The sequence below is a fragment of the Spermophilus citellus genome, assembly GCF_964194105.1.
Source record: "Spermophilus citellus genome assembly, chromosome: 1".
NCBI classification, from domain to species: Eukaryota; Metazoa; Chordata; class Mammalia; order Rodentia; family Sciuridae; genus Spermophilus; species Spermophilus citellus.
In genome coordinates this window covers 236,969,270-236,990,388 of record NC_138182.1, presented here as the reverse complement: position 1 = coordinate 236,990,388, position 21,119 = coordinate 236,969,270, and positions in this window count along the sequence as shown.

The window sequence follows — 21,119 nt, the reverse complement described above, 5'->3', positions numbered from 1 at the left end:
ATGTTGAAAACTAACATGGACATACAAGAAAGAAAAATGTTTCAGACCAATTATTTTCGTAAATGTAAATGTAAAAATTCTAAACAAAGTATTATTGAAGCAGTTCTTGGAAGGGAAAAATAAAACATGAAGACAGTCAATAGAAATAGAAGGGATGTCTGTTGAATGTTCTTGGACAAGGAGTGAGAGAAGAGACTTTGGGTAATCACAGGACTTTGACATTAGGGATGGGTACAGAGATTTTCATAGGCATTTATGTATATGTTGCAACCATAATTTTATCCTTCAGTAGATCTTCAGGAGACTTTTGTAGGGATGCCAGGTTTGGAGTGGATCCTTTCCAAGGTGAATTCTGAATGAAGTGGCCCTGTTTCATTCCTTTTGTAACAAAATTTTAAAAACCATTAATAAATTATTTTTGTGTGTATTATTAACACCAGGTAGAGCTTAGTGATGTTTGGATACTTAGGATTTTTCATGTTGAAAAAAATCTTTGTTCATGTTGATTATAGGATATTATTTTATGCTTTAGCACTCACTGCACAACTTCTGAAGTAGGCAACATTTTTAGACTCATTTAATAAAACCAAGAATTTGAAATATAGGAATTATTGACTGTGGTAAGGCCACACATCTAGTAAATATTAGCATTTGTGGATTCAGCCCTGGATGTCTAACTCCAGAGCCTGGGCTCCAAATCCTTTGTCTCCATATTAAAAATGTGCATTCAGATTCCATCCAGAGTTGAATGCAGAAATGAATCTATTCTTTCTATATGGGTATCTGACAATAAAAGATCAATTTTAATTGTGTTTTATTTATACCCATATTGGACAGTTTTTCAAATAAAGTAGTAGGTATTAATATTAAGCAGATAAGGAAAATTAGAAGTGATACTTTGTGTCAAGAATTAGAAAATAATGAATTTATTTCATATGTGCGTTAAAGCAATAAAATCCCTAACATTAGATAGATGTTAGTTCTTTCAGATAAAACATATACTGATACCAATTGCTCAGCAAAGCACAAAACAAACTTAAACCAAACAAAAATAAAAAATTAAGCAATTTGTTCCAAAACTCAAAAGCATAAAAAAAAAAAAAAAGATTTACTGGATGTTCCCTTGCGCCGATGGAATATGTTATGGTTTACATATAAGGTGTCCCCCAGAAGCTCATGTGTGAGACAATGCAAAAATTTTGGAGGTGAAATGGTCAGGTTATGAGAGCCTTAACCTAATCAGTGCATTAATCCACTGATAGGATTTAACTAGCTGGTAACTACAGGCAGGTGGGGTGTGGCTGGAGGAGGTGGGTGACTGGGGGGTGTGCCTTTGGGGTATATATTTTGTCTTTCTTGAGCAAAGGTTTCTGTTTTGAGCTATTCATGGGCTTTGTGTATGAGCTCTGCACATTTGAGCATATGAGGGGACTGGTCTGGTGTTGTGTACTGATTGGGCTTTGCAATCAAGTGTGCCTTTCCTCTTGCTCTGCCTGTGATCCCACACAGCACCTGAAATGCTTGTGACTCGCCAAGATGTCAATCTGCTGATCACAAGACATCACCAAGCAAGACTTCACCTTTCGAAACCCTATCCCTTGCCTTATTTGAGTGGAACATTCTATCGAATGTCTTTTCCCCAATAAATAGGGGGGTCCCAGGTGTGCTCTCTCTTGCTCCTTCCAGCACTTCAAGTATGGAGCTGACCATTGGGGTCACTCAGCAGTCCCACACTTAAAACTCATGAAACACAAGTTTTACATGGCTTCTTCACCATTTTCTCAGTTTATTGCCACAGTCAGATCCTTTGAATCCGGCTCATCTCACCAGGATGGCCAGCAGGTAACAGATTCCTCTTTCCTGAAGCCATATTCTGAGTCACTTTCTCCCCCTCCCCCATTCTTCCACCCAGATGTTTGGCCTTGCCTCAGGCCCTGAGAAATGGAGTCAGGCATCTATGGACTGAGACCTCTGAAACCTCAAGCTTCCAAATAAGCTCTTTCTCCTTTAACTGTTCTCATCAGGTCTTGGTCAGAGCAGTGAAAAAGCTGGGTAAAACAGAACAACATGCTCACATTCTAAATAATAAAGAACACATTCATTTTGCTTGTTGATGAAAGCACATTTAAAAAGTAGGGCTGTCCTCTCTACTTGCATTCTAATTCATGCACTTTGCTATTATAGGTTATTAAATAGTCCTTTCTGAATCAAAGTTAAATCAGACAGTTATGAGCGGTTTGGGGCACATGCAATGCACTTTCTTTAGGACTGACAGAAATAACTGCAAGAGAAATCAATGGGGACTACTTTCTGGCATTCAAGATGATAGAGGTCCATGACACAATGCCATTATAATTTATGTAAAGAAAACCATACTGGCCATGCATGGCGGTACACAGCTGTAATTCCAGCATCCAGAGGCTGAGACAGGAGAATGTCAAGTTCTAGAATAGCCTCAGAAACTTAGCAAGACTGTCTCAAAAACAATAGAAGGGAGCTGGGGATACAGCTCAGTTGTTAAGCACTCCTGGGTTCAATCATACATACCAAAAAATTAAAAAAAGAAAGTAGTACTGTAGTCTGTTATTAAATATTGTAAAACCTAAGTGTTTGTTTTATTCTATTTAAAGAAAAAGGTTCTAAACTTATTCATTAGGAGGTTAATGAGTCAGAAACTTATTAATTTATCATTCTGCAATATGCCCCATGCAATCACAAAGTCATGAGGAATAGATGGTTCACAGTGGAAACAGAAGGGGTGCTCTTCAAATGGAAAAAAAAAATTAAAGCTTTATTTTCATTAATACTTAGAATCATGACACGTTTGGAGCCAGAGTCATCTAAAAGGCTATCTGACCCAATTTCTCTTTTTAATTTTTTTTAGTTGTCAATCAATCTTTATTATATTTATTTATATGCAGTGCTGAGAATCAAACCCAGTTCCTCACACATGCTAGGCAAGTGCTCTACCACTGAGTCACAACCTCAGCCCCAATTTTCCTTCTTTATATATTAAGGTACCTAAAATTCAAAGAACTGGGATACTTGTCTGAAGTTGTAATTGGCCAATGGCACAGTCTAGGATAACTCTCCTGATGCGGTGGTCTTTCTATGCAGTAACTAGACCATCTTTCTTTTCTTCACATACATATTTTTGCTTTTCATATGTAAATACCAGATGACACACTTATAGATGGAAAAGCAGGTGTAGGTTGATGCTTATGGAAGCAAGTCTTTTCCATTTACCCTAAGCCATCATAGATACTAGGCATAGAGCATCACTTGACTTTTAGATCTCAGTATAAGACCCTCATTGTTATACACAATATAGGTATGATGATGTGAGGGGGAAGAAAAAAAAGGGAAATGTGTCACAGTAGATTGAGTAGAGAGAGGTGATGAGAGGGGAAGGGAGGGGAGCGAGGATAGGAAGGGCAGCAGAATACAATAGACATTAGTATCGCTGTATGTATATACGTGGCTGTATAACCAATGTGATCCTGCAACCTGTACATGTGGAAAAATGAGAATTCATACCCCATTTGAATCAAATGTATGATATGTCAAGATCATTGTATTATCATGAGCAACTAATAAAAAAAATTAAAAAATTAAAAAAAAGAAATTCCCAAATTCCTAAAGCTGAAATCCTAGAAACTGGTTGTTAAAATCACTGTGGAAGGAGTGAATAAAAAGGGGCTAATGAAAATTCCTACAAACTTCAGAGTTAAGATAGTGGCTTGAAAACACATCTAATTCTTCTTAATAGATTCTACTAAAATAACATTGATTAAAAAAATAAGCCCACATAAACAGAGAAGACAAGAGGAGAAATATCATAATATCATAGCAAAAACTCTCAGGGGGAAAGAAGATCAATTGTAATAACATACCACACACAAGAAATCCAAATAATCAGCTAGCAATAGATAATTTCCAGAAGATTTCCATCCTACTTCTGAAACCATGGCAAAGAATGAACTAACATCTGGAAGTTGGTTAATGTACTCCTTAACAAACTCCTTGAATCTAGGTAACTGCATGAAGCACACACAATCACCCCATGACCAAGAAAAAAGAAAAACTACAATGGGAGTCCTGTGTATACCAGCTGCAAAAGGATTTAGAAAATATATACTAGCTGAATGTTGAAACCCTCTGACACCCTCTGACACTCTTCTCCTTCAGAATGGCAGCTGTACCTCCCTCTGACATGATTGAAAGATTTTCCTCATATAAACTGATTAGTCAAAGGTAAAAAAAAAATAAAGATACACTAGGAGATTCCTAATATAATGGTGCAAATTGATAACACTATATATAATATTGAGGTCTGTAGATGGCAAGCCCTCACCCACGTGCCTAGTTTTCTAATAAGCTTTTGTATTTCTACTTTTAAGTCTGAAAAGACAAAAATTTCCTGCAGCCTAATGATTTTTGGTTAGGTCTTAATTTGAAAAAAAAATTAAATAAAACAAATAAGCAAACAAATCACTAAAATATAATGTGGATCCAAAGTTAAGAGGGAAAGATGGTTGATAGTGAAAATAGCAAATTAGATGGCTTCAAGGAGCTATACGTAAACATTGAAAAATGGAGCATAGCTATCAGGTCAGAATCAGCTTTGTCAACACTCCAGAAAACAGATTAGTAGCAACCAGGCAAATGTTGAATAATAAAAATACAATTTGAAAATTATAGGGTAGCTTTGCATGATTTCACTTTTGTTTGTCCCACCTATCCCCCTGGCACGACAGTGGCTTTGAGGATCCCAACCTCCTTTCCCATTGTGAGAACCTGGTCCCTTGTTCCACAGAGAGCAGAGCAGGTTGTATTCTCAAACACATTGTCTGTTTTGATTTATCTGGAAAAATATAGTAAAACGAGTCTCCCTGAGGGATGGATTTAAGGCACTTGGCTTTATTTTGCTTAAGTCAGAACTCACTCAGGCAGAGAAGCACAAATACAGAGGGTATACAATGAAATACTGTAAGATAAAGCAATAACATTGTTTCTTAAAACAATGCGGTAGGTGCCAACAATAGATATGCTTATAATTAGAGAAATTCTCAGCTTTCCTCTAGGTTAATTACAACAGTATGAATTGCCTACAAATATGGGAGGATTTAGAAAACTGCATGAATTTCTGTGGCAGAATGTATGCTCAGAAATACCCTAACCTTTCACTTTCGGCTGATCTCTAGACTTAACAGAAGTTTAAAGGCTGTGAAGGTTCTGTTGGGGCAGTATATAGCCTCATTAAGTGTTTAAAGGGCATTCCAACACAGAATCAATCTTTAAAAATCAAGTAGACTTTTTATTTCTCTTTTTCATTACTTTCTCTTCCTCCTCATCTACTATCTGTTCCTTCTCCACATTATTGGGCTCCAGGCATTCTTTGTCAGAACATTAGTTTACCACAAGCTAAAGAAATGGGGACTTCACAGATCCCACATAAAAAAAAATAGACTTAAAACCAATTTAGAAAAACCATTCAGTAAACAAGCAAGTGCAACACAGCAAACCACACTACAAAAACAAACCTGGTGGTGATCTGATTTCCACAGTTACATTAAAATTTTCAAAATTCTAGTTTCACAAAAAAGTAAAAAAAAAAAAAAGCCCCAAAATAAGAATCTGTTCTATTCACAAGAGAGATTAACAGTCTCTAAAGAAGAACAGACATTGAATCTAGCGGGCAAACTGTCTTAAATGCTCAAATAGCTAAAGTCAGAAAAACAATGTCTCAAATATAGGAAATATCGATAAAAGTGTTTAAATGATAAAACATAACCAAATAGAAATTTTGGTGTTGATTAAAAAGTACAATGTAATTTTAAAGATTCATTAGAAGTTTTCAATTAAGTTGAGTGGACAAAAAAAATATGGCAAACAAAGTATATTTAAGTTTTATCCAGTTTTGGATCAGAAAGTAAAACGAATCAAAAGATGAAAAGAGCCTAAGATATTATGGAACAACGTCAAGTATAACATACATAATGGGAATTCTAGGAGGAGAAAAGAGGCAGAAAGAATATTTGAATAAATAATGACTAGAAATTCCTCAGATTTGATAAGAGATATAGATCCATACACATCCAAAAGGTTCAATGAACTCCATGAAGGATAAACACACAATGATCCACAATGGGCCACATTTTAATTAAACAGATTAAAGCTAAGAATAAATAATCATAGAAAAAGCAAAAGAAGAATGATGTATCACAGACTAGGGTTCCATAATAAGAAAATTGCTTATTTCTCAGCAGAAGCCATGGAAAGGCAGAAGACCCTGGGATGACAAAATTAAAGTGGAGAAAGACCAAACAAGTGTCTTGTAGCTGGCAAATCCATCCTTCAAAAAAACAAACCAGAAATTAAGACATTAATTCAGGAAGTTCTGAGGAAGTTCTAGGTTCGTAGGTCTGGTGTACCAGAAATGCTTCCTATCTGACTGCTTTTCAGGCAGAAATGAAAGAATACTAGATTGCAACTCAAAGCCATCTGAGATAAAAGAACACAAAATCAGCTACCCATGTAAATAAATAATGTAATAATGTTATTGTATTTTGGGTTTGCTATTCATCATGTTTGCTTTTAATTATCCATCACAATTTTAACAACTCAAGGAGGAGGAGAATAACATTTAATGATCATTTTCTTCACTCCTGATGTTCCAAGTCTCCCTCTGTTATTTCCATTCTGCCTGTAAAACTTCCTTTGCTTATTCTTTTAGACCAAGTCATCTGGTAAAAACTTATTTTCCTCATCTGAGAATACCTTTATGTCATCTTTATATAAAGTATATTTCACTGGCCAAAGAATTCTGGACTGGCAGTACTTTCCTTTCAGTAGGTGGAAAATGTTTCTGAGGAACAGTTTTCACAGTATCCATTTGTGATCCCCTATGGAAATGCATATTTTTTTTCTGGTTGCTTTTGATATTTTCTTCAGTTTCTGAAGCTTGATTATTATGTGTCTGAGAAAAAATATGTATATTATATATATATATATTTTCTTGGCTTGATTCTGTTTGGCATTTACTGAGCTTTTTTATTCTTGTGTGTGTGTGTGTGTGTGTGTGTGTGTGTGTTTGACTTTCATACACTTTGGGAAATTTTCAGTCATTATTACTTCAAATATATTTTTATTCTTTGCCTTTCTAAGATTCCAATAACCAAAATGTCAGATGTTTTGCTTTTGTCCCATGGGTTCTTGAGGCTCAGTTCACTTATTTGTCTTCAAAAAATAAAACAATTTCTTTTTATGTTTCTTATCTGATCATTTCTATTGATCTATCTTAACTTGTACTAATTATTTTCTCTCTCATCTCCACTCTATTTGTCCATTTAATGAGTTGTGTTTGGTTTGGTTATTTTTTTGTTCTAAAATTTCCATTAGTTTCCTCATTATGTTTTCTCTTTGCTAATAATTTTTATTATTTGTTTCAAGAGTATGCTTAATTTTTCATTAGACTATTTTTTTTAAGAGAGAGAGAGAGAGAGAGAGAAAGAGAGAGAGAATTTTTTTTTAATATTTATTTTTTAGTTCTCGGCGGACACAACATCTCTGTTGGTATGTGGTGCTGAGGATCGAACCCGGGCCGCACGCATGCCAGTAGAGCGCACCACCGCCCGAGCCACATCCCCAGCCCTTCATTAGACTATTTTCATAATAGCTATATTAAAATCCTGTTGAATAATTTCAACATCTGTTTTACCTAGGTATTTTCACTTATTGATTTTCTTTTTAAGTTATCTGTTTTACCTAGGTATTTGCATTTGTTGATTTTCTTTTTAAGTTAAGATGTTCTTGATTTTTCATATGGTAAGTAATTTTGGAAAGCATCCTGGATATTTTAAGACCATGGTTCCTTTTGAAATCTACTTTAGAAGATAATCAGCTTGTTTAGATTCAGAATACATATCCTGGCTCAAGTTTGTCACTTTGGTAAAATGTCAATTTAGTTTAGTTAAAGCCTCCACAGTGTTATTGTCTGCCCTGCTTGTGTTACCCAGATGACAGGCTTCCTCCCAACAGTCTCTGCAGTGCTGTTTTAGATTGGGAAAGGGTGCCACTTCATACCCATAGGCTTCACTGGATAGCTTTATTGTGAAACAGTAGGAAGTTGATATCAGTTCCATTCACAGACTCCAGCAAAGCAAGACACTGCCTACCTTGACATTGCAGGGAGAGTGAAGGATGAATTTTCCTCACTACTTTAGCCATTAGAGCATCCAGTGGAGTTGGTGGTGTCTGCTCCCATTAGTATTTCCAGACCACATGTTACTCTAACACAGCCTGGGATGTACAGGAAGACCAAAATATTTTATTTACTGACTACCAGGTTATTTCTTATGCCCAAAGTTTTTAGTCAATCCGTTTTCTTTCCATTACCATTTAAAAACTTGTTATGAATGTCCAGGGATTTTTGTTGTGATTAGCAGAAGGAATAGAATAAAATGCATTTATTTTGTCCAGAACCAAAAATCTGTTTAATTTTTTTTTACTAATATTAGAAAGATAACTTTCATTCTTTTAATATATTTGTATCATTGTATTTAAAGAAGGCTTCTGGTAAAGATTATCTGAGTCTTGTTCTTTTTTACCCAATTTTATAATGCCTGCCATTTAATTTTGGAGTTAATATATAGATATTATATATCTTAATTCTTTAAGATATATTTCTTAGACTATTTTATCTTCATTTATGAAAAATATTCATTGGATAAAAGATTCTAGTATGTCAGATCATGTTTTTCCTTCCTTCCAATACTGAAGAATTTTGCTCTACTGTCCTCTAACTTGGATTGTTTCAGAAGAGAAATCTAATTGTCTTAATCTTTGTCCCTCTATATACATTGTACCATTTTTATTTGCTGTGTTTAAGATTTTATTATCATTAGTTTAAAGCAATTTAATAATATTTTGATGCATTTTATGTATAATTCTTTTATAAGGGCTCATTGAGGTTTTTGGATCTTTGGCTTAATAGATTTTGTCAAATATGAAAACTTGGTTACAGTTACATCAAAATTTTCTGTACTTTTTTTTTAAGAGAGAGAATTTTAATATATATATTTTTTTTAGTTTTCCGTGGACACAACATCTTTTGTTTGTATGTGGTGCTGAGGATGGAACCCGGGCCGCACACATGCCAGGTGAGCGAGCTACCGCTTGAGCCACATCCCCAGCCCAATTTTCTGTACTTTTAAAAACACACTTTTAATTATGTTAACTAGATCACTGTTGATTACTGATTATTAAAATAAGGCTCAATGACTATTAATATTTTAAGGCTCTTTTTTTATCTCCATATTTCATTTTCTAATAATTTCTACTGTTACATCTTCAAGTCTGCTAATATTTTCTTCTGAAATGTCTAATTTTCTGTTAATTTCATTCTTTATATTGTAATTTTCATCTCTAAAAATACAATTTGGCTCTTTTAGAATCTTCAGTGTGTTCACTTAATTTATTCAACCTTATCTACAAATTCTGTTATCGATATCATTCCTGTATCAGTTTCAATTGATAGATATTTCTTCATATTTGGGGTGGTATTTTCCTACTTTGCATTCCTGCTAACATTCTTAAATACTGCCAGAAATTATCAATTTTGATTTTGTTGGGACTGGACATTTTCTGTTCTGATACATATTTTTGAGTTTCAATCTGCAACATACTTACTGGGAAAGTTTCATCTTTTCATGTCTTGCTTTTAACATATTTTAAGCAAAACCAAAGGAACATTTAGGCTAATTTTGCCCTCCTTTGGAGGCAAAACACTTCTTATTACTATGCTTAGGATTCTAGGTATTATAAGGGTTTCTGCTCTTGATGATGAGTATAACCTCTATTCCTGGGCTTAAAGAAATTTTTATCTTCAGTTCTTTAAGAATATAAAGCAGGTTTATTTAAAAAGTGGTTAAATGGACTTCTCCCAGGAGGGAGAAGAGGGCCATAGCTGGTACTCTGGTATCCCAAGAAGTGAGAGCGTTCTGCCTTTTTTTTTTTTTTTTTTTTTAATGTCCTAGGCTTCCTTTGTTCTGGTCTCCCTCCTTTAGGCCCAGGAGATGTCTTCAGTTTGTTTGAATGTTCTTTTTTCAGAGTTAGTTTTTTCATATGCATATGGTGATCAGGACTCGGCAGAACACTCAAGAGTGACCTTCTGAAATCTGATTTCTAGGGTTCTCCTTATTAGTCTTAACTTTGTTTTCCAGCTCTTAGCTATTACTATTTGTGGCTACCTAGCAAACTGTGTCTTAGTATGTATTGTTTTCATGTACTTTTGTGTGTGTGGGGTGGGGGGATAGGGGGCAGTCCCAGGGATGGAACTCAGGGGCATTTGACTACTGAGACACATCCCCAGCCCTATTTTGTATTTTATTCAGAGACAAGTCTTGGTGAGTTGCTTAGCACTTCCCTTTTGCCGAGGCTGGCTTTGAAATTCATGACCCTCCTGCCTCAACCTCCTGAGCTGTTGGAATTACAGGCATATACATTTTCCTCTCTCTCTCTCTTTCTCTCTCTAAATTATTTCGAGTGAGTAAGTACATATATGGTCTCTTATATCACCTTACAAAAGTTTGTATAACTGTATTCATTCCAATAAGTTAAAAAAAACACAGGAATGCTTGCTTCTCAATATAAAATACCCCTTTTTGAAAGGGAAGAATTTACATTAATCTAGTTTTATTCACTATAAATTCTTTTCTAAGTAACACTTTCCAATTATAATAACTTTCCTCATTTTATAAAGCCCTTCGCAGATTTTCTTCTCTTTACAATTATCTCTTCAATTCCAATTTCCCTTTTATTATCAAGAGTTTTTAGTAGGCATTCAGTTCTTCTGGAATCATTCATACTCATTATATTTGAGTTTCTCTTTTAACCACAGCTAAATATATTGGTACCAAGGGTGAGATAATTAATCACATATCTATCAAGTATAGTTACTTTTAGCTCTTTAGTTATCTGAAACCTTCTGCCTGGTGTCATACATTTTTTGTCTTTTTAACTTTATTTCTAATACCATCACACTCTAATCTTATTTATCTTAATTTTCCAAATTCCTTTATATTCATATATGTATTTGTTTAAAGTGTGTTGAATTATTTTTTCATTCTTATATCTTTTCATCTTCTCCTGCTCTTTAAACAAAAAAGAAAAAAAAAACCTATTGGGCATTAAGCTTTCACTTTAGGCTTATTTTGAAAAATATTATCTCTGTCAATTTTTAATCATTAAATTATATTCCTGGTTAAATCTCATTGTTATGAAAATATAGCTTTCTATTCAGAGTCTCAGAAACAATGAATTTTAGTATTAGGAAATGTAAAACATTTTTCTGATTTTTCACATACTTAGAAGCACAAAAAAAAAAGAAAGGATTAACAGCTAGTTTATGACTCTGAGGATGCTAGACGTTTGAATCTTGGTTAAATCCTTCTTACATTAACCTAAATAATTGTAATAAAACTATTTATACTAGAACAAAGATAGATGAGAATTTGAGTAAAGACTAACTAAACCTTTATACCTTATTATTGATGTTATTCTTTATATAATGAATGGTGTTGAGATGACGTAGCCATATCAAATTAAGAGCTAGTCACAAACCTCTGAGAGGGCTATCTGAGAGTAATGTGATAGTCTAGGTGAAAAGGAAAATCTCAGAGCTGTAGAATTGCCTGAGCTGAGGTTGAGGCCGTGTCCTCACTCGGCTGCATCTCTTATAACCACATATGTCCCAAGGGACAGCTCTTCAAGCTCTGTTATATAAAGCACAGTGTGTGTGTGGCCTGTCCTGCATTCTTTCTAAACACTGAATAATGTGGTGCTTGGTGAAGCCTGGTCTTTTATTTACATAATAATCAATAAAACCCCAAATCACTGATGTTAGTGAAGCATACGTGGTATTTCAAAATATTATCTTGGTGTGTATATGTGTGTTTAGTATTTTGTAAAAAATGTTCAGAACTCTGGCCACATCAATGTTTATAGCAGCACAATTCATAATAGCTAAACTGTGGAACCAACCCAGATGCCCTTCAATAGATGAATGGACAAAAAAAAAAAAAAAAAAACATACACAATGGAATATTACTCTGCAATAAAAGAATAAAATCATGGCATTTGCAGGTAAATGGATGGAGTTCCAGAAGATAATACTAAGTGAAGTTTTTCAATCCCAAAAAACCAAATGCCAAATGTTTTCTCTGATATAAGGAGGCTGATTTTTAGTGGGGGTCGGGAGGGGGAGCATGGGAGAAATAAATGAACCCTAGATAAGGCAGATGGGTGAGATGTGAAGGGATGGGGATATGGGGTTATTAATGATGGTGTAATGTGATGGACATTATTATCCAAAGTACATGTATGAAGACACAAATTGATGTGAATATACTTTGAGTACAACTGGAGATATGAAAAATTGTGCTCTTTATGTGTAATAAGAATTGTAATGCATTCTGCTGTCATATATAGATATAAAAATTAATAAAATAAAAATTTAAAAAATTAATAAAAATATTCAGAACTCTGAAGAAACGTTCTTCATGCTCTTAGTTTTGATTTCTATTATAGGAAGAATCAAACTTATATCCATAACTATTTTTCACATCCTTATATTTATTTATTACTTTTTCAAATATTTGTTGATCACTTCACATGTCAGTTAATACCTAGGAAATGAAGCCTTAACAATAGAAAAAATTTTGTTCTCTAGGTAATCAGTCTGGTGAAGATTGATAATTAAAAGAAAGAAAAGAACATCTATTAAGAGTAAATGCTATAAGAAAATAAAGCAATATGGGAATAAAAATTAGAATAGTGAAAGAAGCAACTCCGCTAATGTGTCCACATTTTGCTAGTTTAAAAAACAAAAGAAATGTGGCCAGCCTTAGTGGCACAATCCTGTAACTCCAGCTCAGGAAGCTGAAGCAGGAAAATTGCAAGTTCAATGCCTGCCTGGCCCACTTAGCAAGACCTTATTTCAAAATAAAAAATAACAAAGGTCTGCATTTTTAGCACAGTGGCATAATACCCTTGGATTCAATCTCCAGTACTAATATATGTGTGTGTGTGTGTGTGTGTGTGTGTGTGTAATTTAAAATTCAATTTAAAAAGTGTGCTTGTTAGTGCTGTTTAGGTATACTTTTAAATTTATCTTGAAAATTTCCCTTAGGAACAAAATATATTGCATTACTTATAGAACTAGGTAGTGTCAATATTCATTTAAATAAAGTTGAAAAAACTGTTCTCACTGTCAAGTTTGGCACTCTACATCAAAATGCACACTATGCTCCTGGTCTTTGAGACTATGGTCCATGTATAAAATATACAAAGTTTCTTTGATATTAGGGTTTTACCCTCTTTAAAAGTCAGAGAAACCAGTAAATAATCTAATGTTTATGACAGTATTAGTGGCCCAAGGAGGGAAGAAGCATTAACAACTGATTTTCAAAACTTAACTGTTAGGAATGTTAATGTAAAAATGCAAAGCAAAGTCTTAAAGTTTCTATATTTCTAGTCTTACCTAAAAAGGGTATTAAGCAGAAATTAAGCCAATGAATTCATCACGATTGTTTTAAATTATATGGAACATCCTAAAGATTCAATAAGTGCTTATTTAAGAAATGAATCATATACTATATCACTTTAAGGACAGTGAAGATTCTTAAGCTTTAAAATATTCAAATACAAAAATCAAAACACCCTACAACTTAAAAATATTAAATTGTAATAAAATGTTTTGTGAAAGATATAAGCATGTTTATTCTCTATAAATAATTTTAAATATTATTGATATTCTTAACACTATAATGGGAACCATATGGCTAATGGAAATACACTGTTCCTGGTCTCCATGAGCTTATAATAATGGAGAAGACAGAAGCCAACCTAGAAGAACTCTAGGGAACTGTATAAGACAAGACAGGAATGATATTATGAGGTTTTTCCTTCTTTTATGATGCTTCTATCATAATAAAGGTTTGGTCTTAAAAGAGACATTGTATTTGCAGAGTTATTTCAAATGAACACTAAAGTTACAGATTTTCATTCTTCAGTGTAATTTAGTAAACAAAAATTCAAATATATCAAGCAATATAATAAACTACCTACCAGGAATTTGCTTTTAGTATATTAACACACATCTCAACTCTAAGAGACAGTAGTTCACCTGTAATTCTCAGACTTCACTGACTTACAAATTTGCAACATTTTTCAAGTCATAGCATCAACAAATCTGATTATATGTGATGTCCATTTAGTGCCAAATATCAGATTAAGTCCAAAAATAAAGACTGTTAATCAGATGTTTCCCATCTGACATTTTTATAGCATTATAAAACCAAAACAAAAGAAGTTCCTCAATATCAGAGATTTGATTTAATATGATGGTATTCAAGTCTAAATTATGGTTCAAAATACTATCTCCTTTCTCAAAGTATATTGGGAAGGAGATTTTCAATTATGGAAAGACATTTAGTAATCAAAGAATTTTCTGCTTTTATTCTCTAAAATAATTTCTACTTTCATTTTGTGGGATAGATATTTCAGCATGTTTTCTACTTCTATAGTAAACTTTTCACAATATCACAGATTTGTTTTTCTTCAACCTTTGATTAGAATTTTCATCTTTACCTCAGATCTGAGAATCAGAAAAATTCATAAATATCTTATCTAGACTATTTGAATTGTATCCTCCTTTAGAAATTTTGCTTTTGCATCCTTTATACAACTCTGAAGGATCAAAACAAATTAAGTTGTAGTAGATTGAAGTTTTAGAGAGTTTTGATTTACAAAGCATTATTTACTGGCTACATGTGGCAGAATGAAAAGAGATTTCTCTAATTTGAATACAGTACATGTTAGCTCTTTTAGTTATTGGATTTCTGGATTTTCAAAGTACATAAATCATTGGCATTGCTGGTACACATAAGGAACTGGTATTATGTGTATCATAAAAAGTTTATAGAGATCAATATTTTTGGACTAATAATTTCAGCTGGATCCCCATGTTAAAAAAAGGAAAAGTAATAAAAGGTTGGTAATGTTTTCATAATTTTCAAAAACATTCATTAAACAAAATGAGTTGACCAGTCTAAAATTAAATACATGAAAAACATTTTCAAAAAATATGACTACATTATGTAAATTTCTGTAGTAGAGATCCATTTTTTTAAATTATTTATAATAAAATCAGTGCTTGCTAACTAATTCCAGCTTATTATTAAGTTAATTAAAACAAAAAGTACTTAAACAACCCTAACGTCAAGTAGAATATTTTAACATTTCTTTTGCACAGCAAATGTCACCGTATTCATGTTTCTGTCTAATAAGAATCTAGTTTTTGCTTGAGATCCAATGAAAAAGTGAGTCAAAAACTGTTGTGAAAGTGAAAAATAAGTACTTTTCTAAGATATATGGGCTAAATGTCTTAAGAATGTATTGTTGTAAACTAAAAAGAGGATGTGTTGTTACTTTCTAGCTTATTAATGGGTTTTATTGTACAAATATCTTTTAATAGGATAAATTAATTATCATTTAGCAATTATGAAATAGTCACCCTTGGTGAGTATTTGCTATGAGAATTGAGGCTTTTATCCTGATCTTTTTGTTTGATATGGTTTGGTTTGCCTTGGTTATGATAGTTTTTATTGCTGTGTAATTCACATACAATGAAATACACAAATTCCTAATTGAATAGATAGATTCCTTTTTAATTTTTATGCATATATAAACCCATGTATCCATCATTCACTCAAAATAGACAATCTTTCCAATAACCTAGAAATATCTCCCATGCTTTTTCGGTCAACGGCTTTCAGAAAAGTGGTTACCTCTGGTATAGGTTAGCCTATTCTTGAAATTGATATGATTGGCATTATCCTTTCATTTGTCACAAGCTCATTATTTGCTGCAAAATAATGTTCATAAAGCGAGTTTTTACAGACCATGTTATAACTTGGACATTCCCATTCTAAATTTCCTGGGAAATAAATTAGCTGATAAGGCTGGTCAGCGGCATTGTAAAAGGCAGTGCTTTTTTATCTATTGCTTTAGACCACAATGCACTGTTTCCCAAATCATGTTCACTTGAGTGTTCTTCATGTGACACTCTGAATATTTGTGAATAGTTGTAAGTTAGAATACTAGTGAGATCTTTGTCTCATTTGGAAGAAATATATCTAGAAGTTGTACTTCTACTTTTCTAGTCCCATGAAAGGGCACGGTTTACAGCAATTTCTCCAAGGATATTTGTCAAATGACTGAACGTTGGCAAGCTCAAAGGAATTTTTACTATTCTCCCTAGACTACCCCAGTTTGGTATTGCAATAAGATATTGGTCCAATGACCTTTGAAATAAGAACTTTGTTCAAAAAGTGGATAAAGTCAGAGCAGTGAGCAATATCCATGGTCAATGTGATTGTCATTACTTTCTGGGAAAATTGCATTAAAATACAGTTTGAAAGGGAGCAATTTTAATATTTAATATAAGATAGAGAGAACAGACTTTCAGCTTGGTAGAAAGGTCTTTGAACCCAGGCTGAACTGTGAGTTCTCATGAAAATGGCAAGATTGTCTAACTCTCCGACTTCACCTCAGTGGGTACAATTGTTTAGTCCTGATTGACCTCCTTCAAAAAGAACTGCAATCTCATAGATGTGTGGTAAGAGTCCATATAAATCTCTTTTCACTAATGCAAGAGAAGTTTTAAATTTTGATTCAGTTGCATTTTTAGTACATTTTAATGTATCTTGCAGGTTGGATCACAACTCCTTTGCTAAGTTGTTTGCTATTGAAAATCTAGTTTTGATGTCTAAAAGTTTTTAAGGGTCAAAATATTTTTGTTTTGTTTTAGGAATATCTAGGGTATGTGAAGTGACCTTCCTATCTCTTCACTCACTGTTTTGTGTTTTAGCTCCCGAGAAATGTTCTTTAGCAAAATTATATATACTGCATCATGACTTATTGGCTGTTTTAAAACTTGATAAAAAACAGCAGCCTCTGCACGTACCTCCTGAGTTTTTGCAAGTGGAGACCATTGTGCTAATGATGCTTCCTATGAAACCTGGTTGAATTTAATAGACAGATGTAGGTTCAAAATATTACAATTGGAGCTAAGGTTGTGACTCAGTGTTAGAGCACTTGCCTTGCATGTGTGGGGCACTGGGCTCAATCCTTAGCACCACATAAATAAATAAAATAAAATAAAGGTATTGTTTCCATATACAACTAAAAATATATATATATACATTACAATGAAAATATATATACATTACAATGGATGGCAGAACCAACTCCAAGGTGGCCACATTGGGAATGATTTGCTGTAAACCACATAGAGAGCTAAGTATAAGACACACAAGCTTTTCCACTCACATGCAAACATATCTGAAGTCTTGGTCACATCACAATTTGTCCCCAGAATGTTTAGGAGAAAGAATATGCATGTAAGGTAAGCCATTTTTGTATTTAAAGAAGTGCAGAATAAATAATGTGATTTATTTTGTTAGAGTTGATTTCAGGGCTCACCCTGGAAAGCTGAGGATTTCTTTTTTCCCCTTATCTATCCCTCTCAAATATTATTCCTATATTTCTTTTTTTTTTGAGAGAGAGAGAGAGAGAGAGAGAGAGAGAGAGAGAGAGAGAGAGAATTTCAATATTTATTTTATAGTTTTTCAGCGCACACAACGTCTTTGTTTGTATGTGGTTCTGAGGATCGAACCCGGGCCGCACGCATGCCAGGCGAGTGCGCTACAGCTTGAGCCATATCCCCAGCCCTATATTTCTTTTTTTTCAGTGTGTTTTTATACTAGTGAATCCAGATATATTTCTATGCATTAGTACATAGGACAATCAGCATGCAAATCAGGGAACCATAAAATATTTTTCTTTTTGTAAATCTTAAGGCTGTGCATTGATGATTGCTCCATATGAGAGGAATCTCCTGAATGCTGGATGATGGTACACATCGATAAGGTAACATGGGTGAGGACATCAGGAGATGCTTTTTACAGACCTCAAGGTGAGCTTCCCATTTTGTTCACTCCATGCTTCCCACCAAGCTCACGGCTAAATGCACACTTTTTTGCTTCAGTGGAGTGTTAGTGTCATTGACAATTTTCCTCACACACAGCCTTTGATTACCTCAAAGCACTAAAGGATAACTTATTCCTTGACATCTTTGCTATGTACCATACCTTAATTGAGTTTTGAAGCACATTGCCCTTGGATGTTAATGTGAAAGCATCCAGAACAACTCTGGCTTCCCTCTGAGGACACCAAGTCTGACCTGTTATAAGGCCCATTTCAGCAAGAATGAAAGATAATGACACTTTTCCTTCTGCTTTTCTTGAGTCCACATGATGACAGATTGAGAAGATAATATTGGCATGTCATTGCATAAAGGCTCTCTTTTTTTGTTTAATTTCTGAGAATAGGGATACATGTTTTGTGTCTTTATAGGTCAAAGTCAAGTTAAGTAAAAGATAAACTGTATATTAAATATGCTGTAATAACCACTCAAGCTGTTGAAAAATAGTTGTTCTGATTTGTCTTTCAGCCACATTATAGTGCAGTAATTAACCGCCTGTCTCCTGTGATTTGCTTTGGCCAATAAAATGCAAGTAGATGTTATATGTTTTACTTTTAGACAGAAGCTTTGAGAGTATGTACTTTGGTCATTTTCTCTTTTTCTTCTGTAACAGTACTATGCAATGTCCCATAAAATAGCTTCTCTGAAGAGGAGGATATGGAACAGAGCTATCAGCAAACCTCAATAGCTACAAGGTACGAGAGAGAATTCATTCTTTGTTCAGTTAGCCTTTGGAAACGTACTTTCCTTGTTTTCCTAACTTCACCTGAATACTTGTCTACTTTCTACTTTCTTCACATATATCCTTTAAATCATATGAAAAAAACAGATGTGCTTGAATTTTCATTATTTTTTTAAAGAGAGAGTGAGAGAGGAGAGAGACAGAGAGAGAAAGAGAGAGAGAGAATTTTTTTTAATATTTATTTTTTAGTTCTCGGCGGACACAACATCTTTGTTGGTATGTGGTGCTGAGGATCGAACCCAGGCCGCACGCATGCCAGGCGAGTGCGCTACCGCTTGAGCCACATCCCCAGACCAAATAATTTTCATTATTACAGCCCATGAAAGTACCCCATCGCCTTCAGGTATGAACCCAATACTTTATTTTATTTAAGGTCTTCCAATGAAGAGTGAGCAATTGAAGGAGAACAATCATTAACTTTATTCCTATAGCAATGATGGGGTAATTTACAGAGCTTTCCCTCAGTTTAGGCTCAACTTTCCTTCATGTATGGACTTTCAAAGTTCTCTATTAAATCTCCTATCATTTTATGTGGTAACAATCTATTCATCTCTCCAAAATAATGTGGCCCCTTTTTCTATTGTTCACCAAATAGGGAAAATTTTGAGTGAGCATCAACTGGGAAATACCTATTTCTTTCTCTGTTCTGACAGAAAATCACAGAGTGGCTTGTGTTCTCCACCCCATAGCCTAGTCCACTGCATTATTCCAGCAGATTTGAGCCAAAACTGGGGCCCTGAAGATTTCCAGACACTAATAAAGGGTCACTGAAATTGGCCCAAGACCTGAACCCCAAATCCTCAAACCTGCACATAAACTGAGTATCCTTCCCTTGCTATAGGCACATTTTTGTAGAATATCCATATTTCTCATCATCCAATGCAAGGATAAGCTGCAGCCCTAAGTTTCTCTAATGAATGTTTTGGACTGGTCACCTGTTACTGTTTAGTGTGTTTAGTGCTTCTTTCTTTGGAATCCCCATCATGTGACATCCTGAGACACTCCCTTAGGGAAGGTCCCCTGACACTGCTTTTGGGGTGACTCCAATTGCAGGTTCAATGGAACAACATACAAGTCATTTTGTTATTTGAAATTATAAGAGAAATAAAAAACAAACTACCCAGTAAATATGTTACTCATCTTTATGTTGTAGCATTATGTTTGCTTATACTCTACAAACATAAAATTGAATTATGTATGACTCCAGTTTCCCTTTTCCATATGAAGCAGAAGAATAAGTTGCTTATTCCCAACTCTTGTGATACCATAGATGAAAACCCCTGTGTCTTCTACTTTAGAGCTTTATACTGAGGCCTAGTTATACTATGCCCATCCTTCAGGTGGATTAAATACACAAAACCCAATTGATGATTTCATGTTAGTACCTGAAAGAATATCCTTAAATCTGCTATGTTGGTGAATGGATTATGTATAGTGACTGGGTTTAAATAGGATAACAGCAAAGTTAATTCAGTAAGGAGAAAAGGATCTGTATTTTTATCCCAGCAGTGGAAGAATTGGCCAGTGTCACATGCAGTGTATGTTCAAAAAAACTCAGTCGTGACTTTTTCCAGCATCACCTCTACTAGACCTGGGGTAGAACATTTGAAGAAAATCAGAAAATGATAGAAAATCCTAACTCGCTTCCTGACAAATATTTTTATTTTTTCTGTCTGATGTACTTGTTGATTAATAAACCCCAGTAACACTGAAAAATGGCGGAATTGTTTTTTTTCAGTAAAGAAAAATTCTTACCTGATTCACATGTTCTTGAGCATTATATCTAAAATAGAACCCTTTTAAACACTTCTTAAAGCAATAATAGGAAAATAAACTTTTGTGGTAAAGACTTTAGTACCAACTGAGAACTTTGGCTCCTGTACCATCAGACCCAATTTCAATTTTTGATTCCACTAGCAATGACTTCAGAGAAAAGAACATTCTTATCCATAAAATGGGATAGAATTTTGCCTATTCAATAGGGCTATTCTGAGGATTATGTAATAGAATACCTGTAAGGGGCTTGAGTATCTGGCATATATGAAGTGTTCAGTAAGTTTGGCTTATTTTTGTATTGTTTTGTTTTTGATTATTATAAGTAAAATCCTTATACAAGATCTAGACATACTCAAAAACAAAAACAAAGGAGGACACCTCTTTCCCTCTATCTGAAGAGCCAAAGGCTAGGGTAGAATCATAAATAATGGGGCTCTCACCTCAACTGTTGTGCAATATAGGAAAGAAAATTCAAAGAAATGGTCACATGATAAA